Here is a 16,626-nt window from a genome sequence, read left to right as displayed (position 1 = left end):
GGCTTTATATGGCTACCTGGGAGTGAGCCAGGTCCTTACACCTATGTGACAAGCACTTTGCTCATAGAGCCACCCTGTCAGCCCATTACCTTTAAGTAAAGCCAGTCAGAGGAAGTTCTTTTTATTGAACAGAAATAATTCTGCAGGGTATGAGCGAGTTCCAAAATGAAGAAAAGAAGCATGTAATGGAGATGTGCAGAGATGCATCTTTTGTACAGTTCTTCAAAACATCTAAGATTATTAAAAGACAGAAATTTTATATTTTGTCATGGTGACAAAAAGCTAATTAACAAAACTGTAGATTCTTCCCCAGATAGATGAATAGTTAGAGAATATAGACAGAGAAGTGAGTATTACTTCATATTTTAAGACTGCTGTTTTTTCTAGATTTAACTAGGCAGAAGGTTGGATTTCCTAGCTATATTTTAAGTTTGGAAGTGACATAGTAGTATTTTAATTAAATAAGAAAATAAAAAAGTTATAAGAAGCCTTATAAAAAGAAGGAACAGTAAGAAGTATTGGAATGGGGACAGTAGTAAGAAAGGAGGGAGGGTGAGGCAGAAAGGAAGAAGAGAAAGGAAACCAGAAAGGGAGGAAGAGGAAAGGAGAAAGAATGAGAAAGAAAGAAAGAAGTGAGGAAAGAGTGAGGACAAAGGAAGATGGACAATTCCTTCCTCAGCTTATGGTCACTGTTTCTGTTTCCAGGTCTCTGCCATGTAGAGATGGGTCCTTTTGTTTTATTTTACACATTCACTGTACTGAACCAGCTACAGTTCAAAGACGAGATAAACAGTGCAAACCAAATATACATCACATGAAATTTGCAAGTTATCCTTCACATTTTACCTTTTTTTGAGGTATGCTCACTTTTAGTTGATTTTTGTATTCAAAATTAGAACACTGTCTTGTTATAATGTGGAATATTATGTGATAATTCTCATTTATGCCCAGAATAAAAATATCTCTATATTCTGCAATGTATACTATTCATGCAAAGGGCCATACATTTTAAAATATCCCTGAATCTCATAGTTACTACATTAATACTGGTTATTATTGGTGGGAGACAAATATTTCTGATATTATTTTACTGCTTCTATGAACTGCTCTTATTGCTCTTGGAGCTCTTGACTTGTTTTGTATGCAATGTCAAGAGCTGCACTTCTGCCAGGCATGATTATGTACTCTAGTAATCCAAATATGTGAGTAGCTGAGGTAGGAGGATTTTGAGTTTTCAGCCCTTTAGGACACACGGCTTGTGTTACCCAAATGACCAAATCTTCTTCCTCACTCCAAGCTCCCCATATCATCTATTTTTGTATATAGTCCTGTTAATATATATGTTTATTTATATGTACTTTATCCTCTTTTCTAATTGACTTATAACTTTCTATTCATTAACATTGGCACTTTTGCTTTAGTGCATCAGAATGGCCCCCTCATCATGAGTGGAGACTCAGTACACTCTGACAGAAAGATGGATAAGGTGATAAAACAGAAGATTTACGGGACAGGGATGTTGCTGCGTGGAATCCAACACAGATGTGCAAACAAGGTTGACCATTGCAATGTAGGTACGTGATCCCAGCCCTGAGACAAGAAATTTGGCCATAAACAGCTCAGAGAGGAGCTTTTTGATGTGCCCGGAAGTCCTGAAGTGCCCTGAGTATGGGGAAAGGATGGGCTGGGCTTTTTCAAGGAGCACAAAGGACTTGAGTGTAGAAGCAGACATGGGCCTGAAGCTAACATGGTAGAAATTGGCTAAGAAGAATAAGTTTTATGCATAGTGCAAAGAGAGTCTATGTGACAGAGGTCACAAAGAGTTCATATATTTTAGTGAATATTATTTAATGAATGTTTTGCTTGACACAGAACAAAGAAAATTGTGTGAAGGCTGTTGTCATTTCTGTCTCAGATGAAATGTTAACTCTTTCATTTTGTCATTTTCTGAATTTACAAAATCATATTAAGAATTGTAAGCACTGAGCAATATCTAGTTGCATATTACCAACTTAGGCTGAATGAGCATTTAGTAACTTATAATTTTATGTAAAGCTACTACAGAAAATTTGCTGGCCCAGTAAATGCCAACCCTGGCATCAAACACACATTTCTCCCTGGTTTCAAAAGCCAGTCATTCAGTTCCCCTTGTCAAAAAATTTTGCAGCAATGGTGACAGAGATTTATCTGTTCCTCTGCCCACCTAGTCCTGTACTCTATACCCACCCTCTATGATTCTATGGATTGTGTTGAGGCCTGCTCCTTTTCACATAACTGTAGCTGTTTTGTATTCAGTCTCTGTTTTGCTCATAAGGTGGAATACATTCAGTGTTCTCAGACTCCACTTCCCAGAAGTACCTATCAATTGCTGCCACTGAAGTATGTTATTGACAAGCCAAGAAATTATGGTTGAATCAATAATGCTCTGATGTCTTAGTGTTCTGAAATTCTTCTGTTCATCACTTATCCAACCTCGATTTTTTTCTCAGAACCAAGCATCTTAAAGGTTAGCCTATAATACTTTGTCTAAGAAGCCAAAATGTAATATTGCTCCTCTTCTTGCCTTTCAAACTTATGAACATGTTTTTTCCTATAAAAAGTCTTGCCTGATAATTGTTTGCTCTTATTGATTCAGACTCAGTTCTGAACTATGTCCCTGGTCTGACCACTATTAAGGTCATTAAATTCAATAAACTGTTCTCTCTCTCTCTCTCTCTCTCTCTCTCTCTCTCTCTCTCTCTCTCTCTCTCTCTCTTTCTCTCATTCTCTCTCTTTCTCTGTCTGTCTCTCTGGCTTTTTGACAACCCATGTCACTGTAGTGTTTAAACCTATTTAGTGTCTACTGGGCTACCCTTCCACAGGCTGGTCAAAGGTAACACAATCCATGTGCAAGTAGGGTTAACTGTCACACTCCACCACACTTGCTGTGCATCCAGTGTGGATGCCACCACATTCAAGGCCAAAATCCTGACATCAGTAATGACATAGTCGACTAAAGTTATATTCATATGAAACAGGAATTCATTTCTTTGTTAAATAGAGCTTTCCGAAGGTATTGGGCATATTCACAGGAAGCATCTTGGGATGGTGCTGGAGGATCCTGGCTTTCAGGTTCTGGAGGGGGAGCTGGGAAGGCTTCTTTTTTGGGTGGCCAGGAACTTGTGGATTGTTCGCTCTATCTGTGGCCTGAAGATGTGGTTTAGTTTGGGGTCTACCACTTGAGAAATGATCCTGTCCACCCCTGCTTCCAACATGTCTGACTGAACCATGCTCTGCCTCAGCCCATTTCACAACTGGTTCTTGTTTATTGCAGGATTCCACTCCTGTTTGTCCAGATGTGTTGACACAAAATTATCCATCTTCTGCCTCAGGTTCTGATAAGCTGGTTTATTGTCCACGTGGTCAGGCAGTCCCAGCGGAAGCTGTCAAAAGGCCAAGGCTCTTGAGCTGCTCCACTATAAGAACACCGAGCTGTGGATCTGGAGGCAGCCAAGCAAGATTAACAGGGCAGCCTGCCTCACTGGAGCCCCCCACCGCCTGCTGGTCCTGGTCTCCTGAAGCTGCTCCTGCACCTTCCTCTATGGCCACACCCCATGCCCACACTGGACCTACAACTCTGCTGCTCCTCTGGGAGCCACTGACTGAAGATAGAGCCAAAGGCTGCAGAGGTGGGAATTGGTGGGTTGGGAGGCAGTGGGGACCATGACCCTCCCTGCTCCCTCCCGTATTTCTTTAAGGGAGTTATTTATGTTCCTCTTAATGTCCTCTATCATCATCATGAGATTTGATTTTAAGTCAGTCTTGCTTTTAGGGTTCATTGGAGTATCCAGGGTATACTGTGGTGGGAGAACTGGGTTCTGATGATGCCAAATAGTATTGGTTTCTATTGCTTATGTTCTTGCCCTTGCTTTTCGTCATGTGGTTATCTCTGGTATTGTCTGGACTTGCTGTCTCTGACTGTGGCTTGTTCCTCCTGCAAGCCTGTGTGTCAGTACTCCTGGGAGACCAGTTCTTTCTGGGAGGAATTTGGGTATGGAGAGCTGTGGCACAGGGTCAGCTCTGAGTGCAGATGAAAAAAGAAAGATTCTAGGCAGTGGTGGTGCAGGCCTTTAATCCCAGCACTTGGGAGGCAGAGGCAGAGGCAGAGGCAGAGGCAGAGGCAGAGGCAGAGGCAGAGGCAGAGGCAGAGGCAGAGGCAGAGGCAGAGGCAGAGGCAGAGGCAGAGGCAGAGGCAGAGGCAGGTGGATTTCTGAGTTCAAGGCCAGCCTGGTCTAAGAGTGAGTTCCAGGACAGCCAGGGCTACACAGAGAAACCCTGTCTCAAAAACAAAACAAAACAAAACAAAACAAAACAAAACAAAACACCAAAAAAAAAAAAAAAGAAAAAAGAAAAAAGAAAAAAGAAAGATTCTGCTCCAGGTTGCTCCTTGGTTCTTGTGTCCTGATGGCTCTGGGCAGGTTTCCCTTGGGCCAGAAATTAGGGCAGAAGTGGTGGTCTTACCTGTGTTGACAAGTGTGTCAACACTCCTGAGAACCCATCTCTTAGCCGGCAGGATTTCGGTATGGAGAGCTGTGGCACATGGTCAGCTTCAGGTGCAGATGGAAACCGAATGTATCCTGTTGAGGATCAAGATGTTGAGGTCCAGTCTCAAACAACAAATAAACAAATGTAAATTCCGTTCCAATATAAGATCCTGTATTTGCGTACAACCTATGTGAAGCCTGGCGTTTACTTGTAACAATTTATAGATTGTTTAAAAATATCATGTTTCAGACTGGGCCTGTTAGTATATGTATAGGACCCTAGCACTTGGAAGGCAGAGGCAGGAGGATCTCAGTGAATTCAAGACTATTCTTGTCTACACAGTAAGCTCCTGTACTGTGGACTACATGGGGAGTCTAAAGATAAAAAAAAAGAAGAAAAAAGAAAGTCCAAAACAAATGCCTCATAAAAACTTGTAATGCAGAGCTGTCTGAGGAACATCAGCAAGGAAAATGCCCGTATGTATTCAGCATAGACACAGTTAAAGAATGTTTTTGGATTCTCCCTCACCCACCCACCATTTCCACCTAACTCTTCAAGCATCCCTCTTCTCTGGGGCATCAGACCTCCACAGGACCAAGTCCATTTCGTCCCACTGAGGCCAGAGAGGCAGTCCATTGTTATATATTTATCAGGGGCCACATGTGTGCTCTTTGGTTGGTGGCTTAGTTCCTGGTAGCTCTGACTGGTACAGTTAGTTGATTCTGTTGTTCTTCCTATTGGTTTGTAATCTCCTTCAGCTCTTTAGGTCTTTCTCCTAAGGGAAGGGGGACAACATTTGAAATGTAAATACATAAAATAAATAAAAAATACAGTCAAACAGGTGAAGAAAATGAATAAAGAAGTTCAAGTCCTGAAAAGGTAAGTAGAAGAAATAAAGAAAACACAAACTGAGAAAAAAGTAGACTTTTTTGGAGCTGGTGTCCTGTTCAGTGGGACGTGAGCATACAAACATGCACACACATGTGTACACATACAAGTCTTCAAATAGTGTTCATCTAAGTTTGGTTGAATTCCAGATGGGGTTCACACACTAATATAGAGGCCCAAGACAATGATCCCTCTGCTTGTTCCACAAATATGTGGATACCCACACAACTCTCTGAACATGGAGAGGTTGAACTGGTGCCTATATAGAATTGGAATGTTCCACTATGTTCTAGTGTCTTTGGTATGGGAAGGTACTCTGCAGGCTATCAAAAGAGAAGCATAAACACCAGCACAATCACAAGCAGTTTTTTTTGTTTTTGTTTCTTTTTTATTGGATATTTTATTTACACTTCAGATGCCATCCCCTTTCCCCATTCCCCCACTTAGAAAACCCCTATCCCATGCCCCCTTTTCTTTTTGCATTTATACACTTTTAAAAATGTTAATCAAAGGCTTTATAAGTTTGGTAATTCACAATCAGAGGTGTAACCCAATACCCAACCTAAATATATCAACTATATTTGACTGGTGGAGACACGTGAACATCTGCCTCCCTGTCTTCCCCCCTCTATCTCTCTCTTTCTCGATTTCATCACCTAGTGTCTCCTTCCTTCTCCTCCTCTCTTAGTCCTTCTCTTCCTCCCATACTCCTCCCATCTTAGCTCCTCCTACATATTAACCTTCCTGTTAAAATAAAACTATTCTCTCAAAATACAATTAGAGCATAATTATGCCAATTTGTACCAGTGAGGTACAAGATAGTCCTAATACCCAGTCCATCATTTTGTTGACTAACCGGAACCTCTGTCATCTCTCCTAACTAAAACACTTAGTTCTGAACCTGGCTTTTTCCTTGGCTTTAGAATGAGTGTCAGCTGAAAGCCATCCACTCAAATCTTTTCTCAAAGTAAATAGCCAGGATTGGCTATGAGACTATAAGTTTTCAACCCCATCAGAAATCCAGAATGACTGAGTTAACTGAAATTATGGGAAGCACAAAGTATAGCTTCTAAACCTTAGCCAATTTATAGAGACCTCTGAACACCTGGACAGTCCCTATACTACAAAACGTTGGAGCATCTGATCTTCAGCCTTATGGCCCAGGATCATCTGACAGACCTTAGTGCTGCAGAATTATTAAGGGCTGATTACACTGTCTAGGCAGATATAATCAGTCGACTGTTCTGCAAGTGTGTCCTTTTCTGGACAGTAATTTGTCTGTAGATGGAAAGAGGCAATTCTTGTCTAGTGGCTGTCTTACCACAACTGGAGCAACTCCAAAGATGCTCAATTTCTTCTTAGAATTCAATACAGGAAGCTGTCAGGAGCAGACAGGTCTCTAATCAAAATGAACATTAATATAGAAATGTTTGTCACATCAATTCTGTGGACTTGTGACGTTTTGAAAACCAACTATCCATGTAAGGTAATCTGGACTGTTGTCTGTTAACTCCACTCAGCTACTTCCAAATAAAACATAGAAAACACCCTAACAATAAACTCCGAGCTATGAATTTGCTATAGTCCCTTAACTCACAGGCTAACCATCTCAAATCTGTTAAAAAAGTTAAAGAAAGGCTGGTTCTAAGCCTTGTATTCCTAATGTGTTATACTGGTACAATGCCTATGAGAGTATCAACATTCATCTCACTTTTATATCAATAAGAAGCTCATACCAATGAAAACCTTAAAATTTGTGATCAAAGTAAATTGGTGCCATTTAAGAAATTATATCTTCATCTTGATAATAATTGTACAGATTTCTACCAATAGGTTATGGCTATGAAATAAATCCTAGCTAATCCTCTCTATTCCCACAAAACCACTACTTTTTCCTAGAAAGACAGCCCAACATTTACCACCTTAGTCCCCAAGCCCAGGGAATAGGGGCGCTGACTCATCATTAACTTCTTCAAGCTGATTATGGGTGTTGAGATATTAGAAGAGGAGTTGTGGGAAGAGTAAATTGATAAGCCTCTGATGCTGTGTCTTCACTGCATCCAGATGGAATTCCAGGACCTCAGAGGTTTGAGCAGGTCTGCCCCACTTGCTTGATGAGTAGATATACCAAGGCTGATTATTCTGCAATATACAATTCTCAAAACAAATTTTAGTATCAAGATAGTTTTTTTTAAAGAGTGCTGACATTTATTAAAGATGTTGTTTCTAACAGCTTTTCTTTTCTCCCCTCTTTTATTGAATATAATATTTAAATTTCAAATTTTATCCCCTTACCACATTCCCCCCACCACCCAGGAACCCCTTATCCCATCCCCCCTCCTCCTGTTTCTATGAGGGTGTACACCCACCTATCCCCCACTCCCTCTCCTCACCCTCACATCCCCCCCCCCACTCAGTGTTCAGCCTTCATGGAACCAAAGATCTCCTCTCCCACCTATGCCCAACAAGGCCATCCTTTCCTACATATGCAGCTGGAGTCATGGGTCCCTCCCTATGTGCTCCCAGGCTTCTGGTTTAGACCCTGGAGAGCTCTGGCTGGTTGGTATTGTTGCTCTCCTCATAGGGCCATCATTGGGAACTTCTCCATTGGGAACCTTTGATCAGATTAATGGTTAGCTATGAGTATCTGCCTCTGGGTATGTCAGACTCTGGGGAACCTCTAAGGAGACCACCTTATCAGGCTGCTGTCAGCTTTCCCTTCCTGTCATCCATATCAGCATCTATTTTTGGTGACTGCACATGGAATGAATACCCAGGTGGAATGGTCTCCATACAACCTCTCCTTCAGATTCTGTCCCACACTTTGTCTCCATATTTGCTCCCTTGGGTATTTAGTTGCTCCTTCTAAGAAAGACCTAGGCATCCACACTTGTTCTTCCTTCTTCATGAGCTTCATGTCGTCTGGTAGTTGAATCTTTGTTGTTTCAAACTTTTGGGCTAATCTCCGATTATCAGTGAGTAAATACCATGTGTGTTCTTTTGTGATTGGGTTACCTCACTCAGGATGATATTTTCTAGTTCCATCCATCTACCTAAGAATTTCTCGAATTCATTATTTTTAATAGCTGAGTAATATTCCATTGTGTAAATGTACCACATTTTTGTATCCATTCCTCTGTTGAAGGGCATCTGGGTTCTTTCCAGCTTCTGGCTATTATAAATTAGGCTGCTATGAACATAGTGGAGTATATATCTTTGTTATATGTCGGGGCATTTTCTGGGTATATGCCCAGGAGTGGTATAGCTGGGTCCTCAGGTAGTGCTATGTTCAATTTTCTGAGGAACCGCCAGACTGATTTCCAGAGTGGTTGTACCAGCTTGCAACCACACCAACAATGAAGGAGTGTTCCTCTGTCTTCACATACTTGCAAGCATCTACAATCACCTGAATTTTTGATCTTAGCCATTCTGACTGGTGTCAGGTGGTATCTCAGGGTTGTTTTGATTTGCATTTTCCTGATGACTAAGGATGTTGAGCATTTCTTAAGGTGCTTCTTGGCCATTCGTGTTTCCTCAGTTGAGAATTCTTTGTTTAGCTCTGTACCCCATTTTTAATGGGGTTATTTTGTTGTTTGGCATCTAATTTCTTGAGTTCTTTGTATATATTTGATATTAGCACTCTATAGGATCTAGGATTGGTAATGATCTTTTCCCAATCTGTTGGTTGCCATTTTGTCTTGTTGACAGTGTCCTTTACCATACAGAAACTTTGCAATTTGATGAGGTCTCATTTGTCAATTCTTGATCTTAGAGCATAAGCCATTGGTGTTCTGTTCAGGAACTTTTCCCCTGTGCCTAGGTATTCGAGGGTCTTCCCCAACTTCTCTTCTATTAGTTTCAGTGTATCTGGCTTCATGTGAAGGTCCTTTATCCATTTGGAGTTGAATTTTGTACAAGGGGTAAGAATAGATTAATTTGCATTCTTCTACATGCTGACCTCCAGTTGAGCCAGCACCACTTGTTGAAAATGCTGACCTTTTTCCACTGGATGGTTTTAGCTCGCTTGTCAAAACACAAGTGACCATAGGTATGTGGGTTCATTTCTGGATCTTCAATTCTATTCCATTGATCTTCCTGCCTGTCTCTGTACCAATACCATGCAGTTTTTTAAATCACTACTGGTCTGTAGTGCAGTTTGAGGTCAGGGATGGTGATTCCCCCAGAAGTTCTTTTATTGTTGAGAATAGTTCTCACTATCCTAGGTTTTTCGTTATTCCAAATGAATTTGTAAATTGCTCTTTCTATCTCTATGAAGAATTGATTTGGAATTTTGATGGGGATTGCATTGAATCTATAGATTGATTTTGGCAGGATAGCCGTTTTTACTAAGTTAATCCTGCCAATCCAGGAGCATGGGCGATCTTTCCATCTTTTGAGATCTTCTTCGATTTCTTTCTTCAGAGACTTGAAGTTATTGACATTCAGATCTTTCACTTGCTTGGTTAGATTCACTCCAAGATATTTTATTTTATTTGTGGCTATTGTGAAGGGTGTCATTTCCATAATTTCTTTCTCTGCCTGTTTATCTTTTGAGTAGAGAAAGGCTACTGATTTGTTTGACTTGATTTTATATCCAGCCATGTTTCTAAAGTTGTTTATCAGGTTTAGGAGTTCTCTGGTGGAAGTTTTAGGGTCACTTAAGTATACTATCATATCATCTGCAAATAGTGAAATTTTGACTTCTTCCTTTCCTATTTGTATCCCTTGACTTACTTTTGTTGTCTAATTGCTCTAGCTAGGACTTCCAGTACTATATTAAATATGTAGGGTGAGAGTGGGCAGCCTTACCTAGTCCCTGATCTTAGTGGGATTGCTTCAAGTTTCTCTCCATTTAGTTTGATGTTGGATACTGGCTTGCTGTATATTGCTTTTATTATGTTTAGGTATGGGCCTTGAATTCCTGATCTTTCCAAGACTTTTAACATGAAGGTATGTTGAATTTTGTCAAATGCTTTCTCAGTGTCTAGTGAAATGTGTTTTTTTCTTTGAGTTTATTTATGTAGTGGATTACATTGATGGATTTCCGAATATTGAACCATTCCTTCATTCCTGGGATAAAGACTACTTGCTCTTGATGGATAATTGTTTTGATGTGTTCTTGGATTCGGTTTGCAAGAATTTTATTGAGTATTTTTGCATCAATATTCAAAAAAGAGATTGATCTGTAGTTCTCTTTCTTTGTTGGGTCTTTCTGTGGTTTAGGTATGAGCATTATGGTAGCTTCATAGAATGAATTGGGTATTGTTCCTTCTGTTTCTATTTGATGGAATAGCTTCAAGAGGATTGGTATTAGGTCTTCCTTGAAGGTCTGATAGAATTCTGCATTAAAACCATCTGGCCCCGGATATTTTTTGGTGGGGAGACTTTTAATGACTGCTTCTATTTTTTTTTTAGAAATTATGCGACTGTTTCGATGGTTAAACTGCTCCTTGTTTAACTTTGGTACCTCATATCTATCTAGAAAATTGTTCATTTAATCCTATTTTCCAATTTTGTTGAGTATAGGCCTTTGTAGTAGGATCTCATGATTTTTTTAATTTCCTCTGTTTCTGTTGTTATGTCTCCCTTTTCAGTTCTCATTTTATTAATTTGAGTACTGTCTCTGTGCCCTTTGGTTAGTCTTGCTAAGGGTTTGTCTATATTGTTGATTTTCTCAAAGAACCAGCTCCTGGTTTTATTGATATTTTGTATAGTTCTTTGTTTCCACTTGGCTGATTTCAGCCCTGAGTTTGATTATTTCCTGCAGTCTACTCCTCTTGGGTATATTAGCCTCTTTTTGTTTTAATGCTTTCAGGTTTGCTGTCAAGTTGTTAATGTATGCTCTTTCCACTTTCTTTTTGTGGGCACTTAGAGCTATGATTTTTCCTCTTATTACTGCTTTCAGGGAGTCCCATAAATATGATATAATGTGTCCTCATTTTCATTTAATTCTAAAAAGTCTTTAATTTCTTTCTTTATTTCTTCCTTGACCAAGTTATCATTGAGTAGAGCATTGTTCAGTTTCCAAGTGTATGTGGGCTTTCCGTTGTTTTTGTCTATGTCAAAGAGGAGCCTTAGTCCATGGTGGTCTGATAGGGTACAAGAGATTATTTCAATCTTTTTGTATCTGTTGAGGCCTGTTTTGTAACCAATTATGTGGTCTATTTTGGAGAAGATACCATGAGAAGAAAGTATATTATTTTGTTTTAGGATGAAATGTTCTGTAGATGTCAGTTAAGTCCAATTGGTTCATAACCTCTATTAGTTTCATTGTGTCTCAGTTTAATTTCTGTTTCCATGATCTGTCCATAGTTGAGAGTGGGGTGTTGAAATCCCTCACTTGTATTGTGTAAGGTGCAATGTATGCTTTAAGCTTTAGTAAAGTTTCTTTTATGTATGTGTGTTGCCTCCTGAACCGACCAGCAGACAGAAGACAATGGACACGGTATCTCCTTCCTAACATGGTTTATTCAGGAACCTTGAAGTATCGCGAAAGGCCCCCCTGAGCTCTAGCTACCAACCCTTAAATCTCTGTGTCCTCTTCAGTCAGAAGCTGCCATACAGTCATTCTTGATTGGTGCTGAGTGTATACGTCACATAGCCCGATTTTATGTAACGATGAACAAGCAAAATGCATGGGCAGTAAAGCCTAGCCTACGTGCCACCCAGGCTTCCTGAAATGGTTAGCCAATTCGCCAGGGGCATCTGGCACCCAGCCAGGCACTATCTTTAGTTCTGCTCCCTACATCTCCCCCTTTTTATATTGATTTGATGAGAAGTTTCACCGACCTCAGACAACAAGACGATAGGGTACTCATTACCATTTTCTAATGGGGTGTGGGGGTAGAGGCCTGATCCCCATCAGGATGACAAGTGTGGGACATTGTAATGATTTTCAGACCTCTGTTGTGCAGTAGGTTTACTAATCATACCCGTCCCGACACCTTTTTATGGGGAAAGGAATTCGGCTTCAACCTCCATGCAATCAGGCATATCCCTCAAGGAATCTACCTTGAGATAATTCAAGAACATCCCTTGCAGTGCCACCTGACACCCTGTGATTACTGGTACACAGAGCCCTCCTCAAAACTGCTGGGCAAGGGTCCTCATCAAACCATATATCCATATCAATCTTCTCCAATCATACTTGTGGCGACTGTCCCAGCTCTACTGCTGCAAATACCTGTATCATCAGGGCTTGATCACAGGCATGTCTAACTCTCATGCGACACAGACACCAGAATGCTAGGCAAACTGATAAGTAGAAGACACAGAGCCAAAGCCCCCAAGCTTGTCCATTCCTGTAGATGAGAAACTATCCGTAGAATCCAATCAGCCATGCCAGATGCAAAGGACACATCCACTCAAGTAGAATTGATGGCAACAATGGATTGTCACAACTTTTGAAGAAGATCATCCATTGCCCCAGACCAATTTCCTGTAAGATACTGAGAAATATTTCTTGATAATTGTGTTGCATAACTAGCGTTCGCAAATTTGACCGTGGTCACACACAACCCAGAGTACTTCCATTGACACCTTAGCTGAGCCAATTCCATTAAGACATCCACCTGTTCTTGCACCAGATCAACTCTCTGGTTCAGTAACAAAATTCCAGCTTTAAGCTGGCCGTTGCTATTGCTTTGAATATCTAAGGCTTGCGCCACAGAAGCAGAAATATTATTGACCGCTGCCGCAGTCTGAACAGTGGTAGTCAATGAACTGACAGCCATTGTAGCCACCACTGCAGATACTGTAATGGCTGTAATGATAGCAGCTGTAATGCCAAAATCTCTCTTATTTCTAAAAAGGGTCATAACTGATGGTGCCTCCCAATGATTTCCCTTTTTGCACTTCGGGCATAAATCTGGAGTTCAGCTTCTTTGATCCTGATTATCCTGCAGCTGTGTGGGCATTGACGCTTCAGGTGTCCTGGTTGCCCGCACTTAAAGCACGAATTATTATTTGCTGCACCTGTACCGCGAGTCATTTGCATAAGCACAGTGGCTAACTCCACATCAGATAGAGGTTCTCCTATTTCCCTACAAATTTTCATATTTAGACCAAACAAAATTTTCTTGTCTTTCTAGCTGTAATTTCAAGAGAAAAGCACCTTGTCACTGAGATTTTTCTAAGAAAGACAATTCTTCTTTATCACAGAAGCCAAAAAGCTGCTGGGCCTTTTAAAAGCAGCTTATGCTGACAATCAGTTCCTGGAAAGGTTTTTTCAGCTCAGCTCGACTTTTAGCTACAGGTGTTGGGTAACTTATCAACCTCTGCTGTGCATATTAAGACTGCTTTTAAAACCAAGGTAAACTAGTACAAAGGCTAGATCAAGCAGTTTTAATGATCTTTTCTTTTGAACATGAAACATAGAACACCATTCATTCATTCAGACAACAAAATAAAGAAAATTGACACATGTGGACATTGGTGCACCAAGAACAGGACAATAAACAAAGAAAGCAGAACTAAGGATTTCTCCTGTGGAAGAGAGAAACTCAAGACGTCTCCTGAATTTTCTCTTGTTCCTAGGAGAGCTCTGAAACAGCCTTTTCTTTCTTTCTTTCTTTCTTTTTTTTTTGCTGACACAACCCAGAGAGAGAACAACTGCTTTTCAAAACCCTTTCTCTCTCTGATATTCAAGATGGTTCATCTACCTTTTCCTAAAAGCATGTCCTGATCCCATTGTTGCTGTCCGGCTGCCTGATTTTGAGCCACATATTCAGCTGAATATTCTATGAAACAGGCTTTCCAATCTAAATATTGGCCAGGTGTTAAGCAGGCCTACACAAGCCTTGTACCCACCAATTTTCAATAGAAGAAATTATACCAATGAAATCCTTAAATTTGCAACAGCTTAGTAACAATTATACAGATTTCTACCAATAGATTATGGCTGTGTAATCAATTTTACCTCTTCTTTCCTGTTCCAATAAAACCATTACTTTTCCCTAGAAAGACAGCCTAATATTAACCACCTCAGTCCCCAAGTTCAGGGAATTGGGGCACCGACTCGTCATTAACTTCTTCAAGCTGAACATGGTCGTTGAGATATTAGAAGAGGGATGAGGGGAAGGGTAAATTGATAAGCCTCAGATGTCTGTGTTAACTGCATCCAGCTGGAAGTCCAGGGCATCAGTGAACATGCATGTGATAAGATTCATTCACCAAAGCTGTGTATTCTGTAATATACAAATCTCAAAACAAATTTTAGTACCAAGATAATTATTTTGTTTGATTCTCTGGAATGTAGTCTTCTGGAGGCCTACCTCTGTCATATCTGATCCGTATAATTCTGGAAGATATAACTACTACCTTAATGACCTCATCAAAAAAACTCATAGAAAAACCTTTTTTTCCCAAATTAGCCTTTCCTTAAGCCAGTAACCAGAAAAACCTATGCATTGACCTTTTGTCCAGAGGAAAAATATAACTATATAACTCAAAATCACACTCATTTTAAAAGTTAAATCAATTAACATTATCATTCTTGGACCCTTCGTTTCTTGGCCATCTTAAGATCCTTCCCCGAAACCAAAACCTCATCCATGGCCTGTAAGAACTTTTCCAAAGTAGCCTTCTTAAGCTCTACTCCTTTCAATTTTTCTGCTTAACTTGTCCCCAAACCAGGAACTTTATAGTCTCTAAACCGAGAACTTATCCTTGTCCCAATTACCTGGGAACTTTATAGTCTCTTCCGAGAGCCTGACTTGTCTTACTAACCGGGAGCCTACTTCCACTTTCAACTGTCACTTTAAACAAGTCCCAATACCAGGAACCTATCTTGTCTCCTACCTGAGAACCTAACTTGTCCCACTTATCTGGGAAATTACCCAGTCGACTGTCCTGAATCCGTTAGAAGTTCTGAACAAGTCCTAAGAGGTTTCGGTGGATCCCGGGTTTCGGCACCACTTTTCGCTACCCACGTCCGACCAGCGGAATATGGCAACAGTAACCATGTTCTTCAAGTGGTTTATTCAGGTATCCCTGTACAGCGAGCTTCTTCTCTCTCTTCTCTTTCTCTCCTTTCTCTTCCCTGTGCATCTCCTTATAAGCATTGCCTTGATCCTATCAGCAGCTGCCACGAAGTCACTGGTGATTAGCCATTCTCAATGATTCGAGGTGGGGTGATTGGGTAACCACACCTCTCAGTGCATACAACTCCATATATGGAGTTGTCTTTTCTCTCAAGCAATGCCTATGCCAAGCGCCACCTTGTAGTGGTGAGAGCAGAGCCGCTTCCCACAATAGATCGTTCACTTGCTTGCTTAGATTCACACCAAGGTATTTCATACTATTTGTGACTATTGTGAAGGGTGTCATTTTCCTTAATTTCTTTCTCAGCCTGTTTATCCTTCAAGTAGAGGAAGGCTACTGGTTTGTTTGAGTTGATTTTATATCCAGCCCCTTTACTGAAGTTGTTTATCAGGTTTAGGTGTTCTCTGGTGGAAGTTTGGGGGTCACTTAAGTATACTATCATACCATCTACAAATAGTGATATTTTGACTTCTTCCTTTCCTATCTGTATCCTTTTGACTTCCTTTTGTTGTCTAATTGCTCTAGCTAGGACTTCCAGTACTCTATTGAATAGGTAGGGTGAGAGTGGGCAGCCTTGTCTAGTGCCTGATCTTAGTGGGATTGCTTCAAGTTTCTCTCCATTTAGTTTGATGTTGGCTAATGGTTTCCTGTATATTGCTTTTACTATATTTAGCTATGGGACTTGAATTCCTGATCTTTCCAAGACTTTTAACCATGAAGGAATGTTAAATTTTGTCAAATGCTTTCTCAAAAACATCTAGTGAGATGATCATGTGGTTTTTTTCTTTGAGTTTGTTTACATAGTGGATTATATTCATGGATTTCTGTATATTGAACCATCCCTCTATTCCCAGGATAAAGCCTACTTGATCATGATGGGTGATTGTTCTGATGTGTTCTTGGATTTGGTTTGTGAGAATTTTATTGAGTATTTTTGAATTGATATTTATAAGGGAGATTGGTCTGAAGTTCTCTTTCTTTGTTGAGTCTTTGTGAGGTTTAGGTATGAGTGTAATTGTGGCTTCATAGAACGAATTGGGTAGCGTTCCTCTTGTTTCTGTTTTGAATAGTTTTTTTAAAGGTAAGGAGATGTGAAAATCTTTATTGTATATTTTATTTACATTTCAGATGCCATCCCCTTTCCCCATTTCCCCTCCCTAGAAAACCTCTATC

At 40.3% G+C, this 16,626-nt stretch overlaps 1 pseudogene and 1 gene segment (V, D, J or C); both read right to left on the bottom strand.

The window, feature by feature from the left end:
* Positions 1–16,626, bottom strand: part of LOC117715468 (immunoglobulin kappa constant-like) — a 473,681-nt gene that overhangs the window by 164,859 nt on the left and 292,196 nt on the right.
* On the bottom strand, positions 3,005–5,128 carry LOC117715094 (biorientation of chromosomes in cell division protein 1 pseudogene; annotated as a pseudogene).

This window comes from Arvicanthis niloticus, chromosome 9 (genome assembly GCF_011762505.2).
Source record: "Arvicanthis niloticus isolate mArvNil1 chromosome 9, mArvNil1.pat.X, whole genome shotgun sequence".
Taxonomy (NCBI): Eukaryota; Metazoa; Chordata; class Mammalia; order Rodentia; family Muridae; genus Arvicanthis; species Arvicanthis niloticus.
This window is presented reverse-complemented; position numbering and strand designations above follow the sequence as displayed.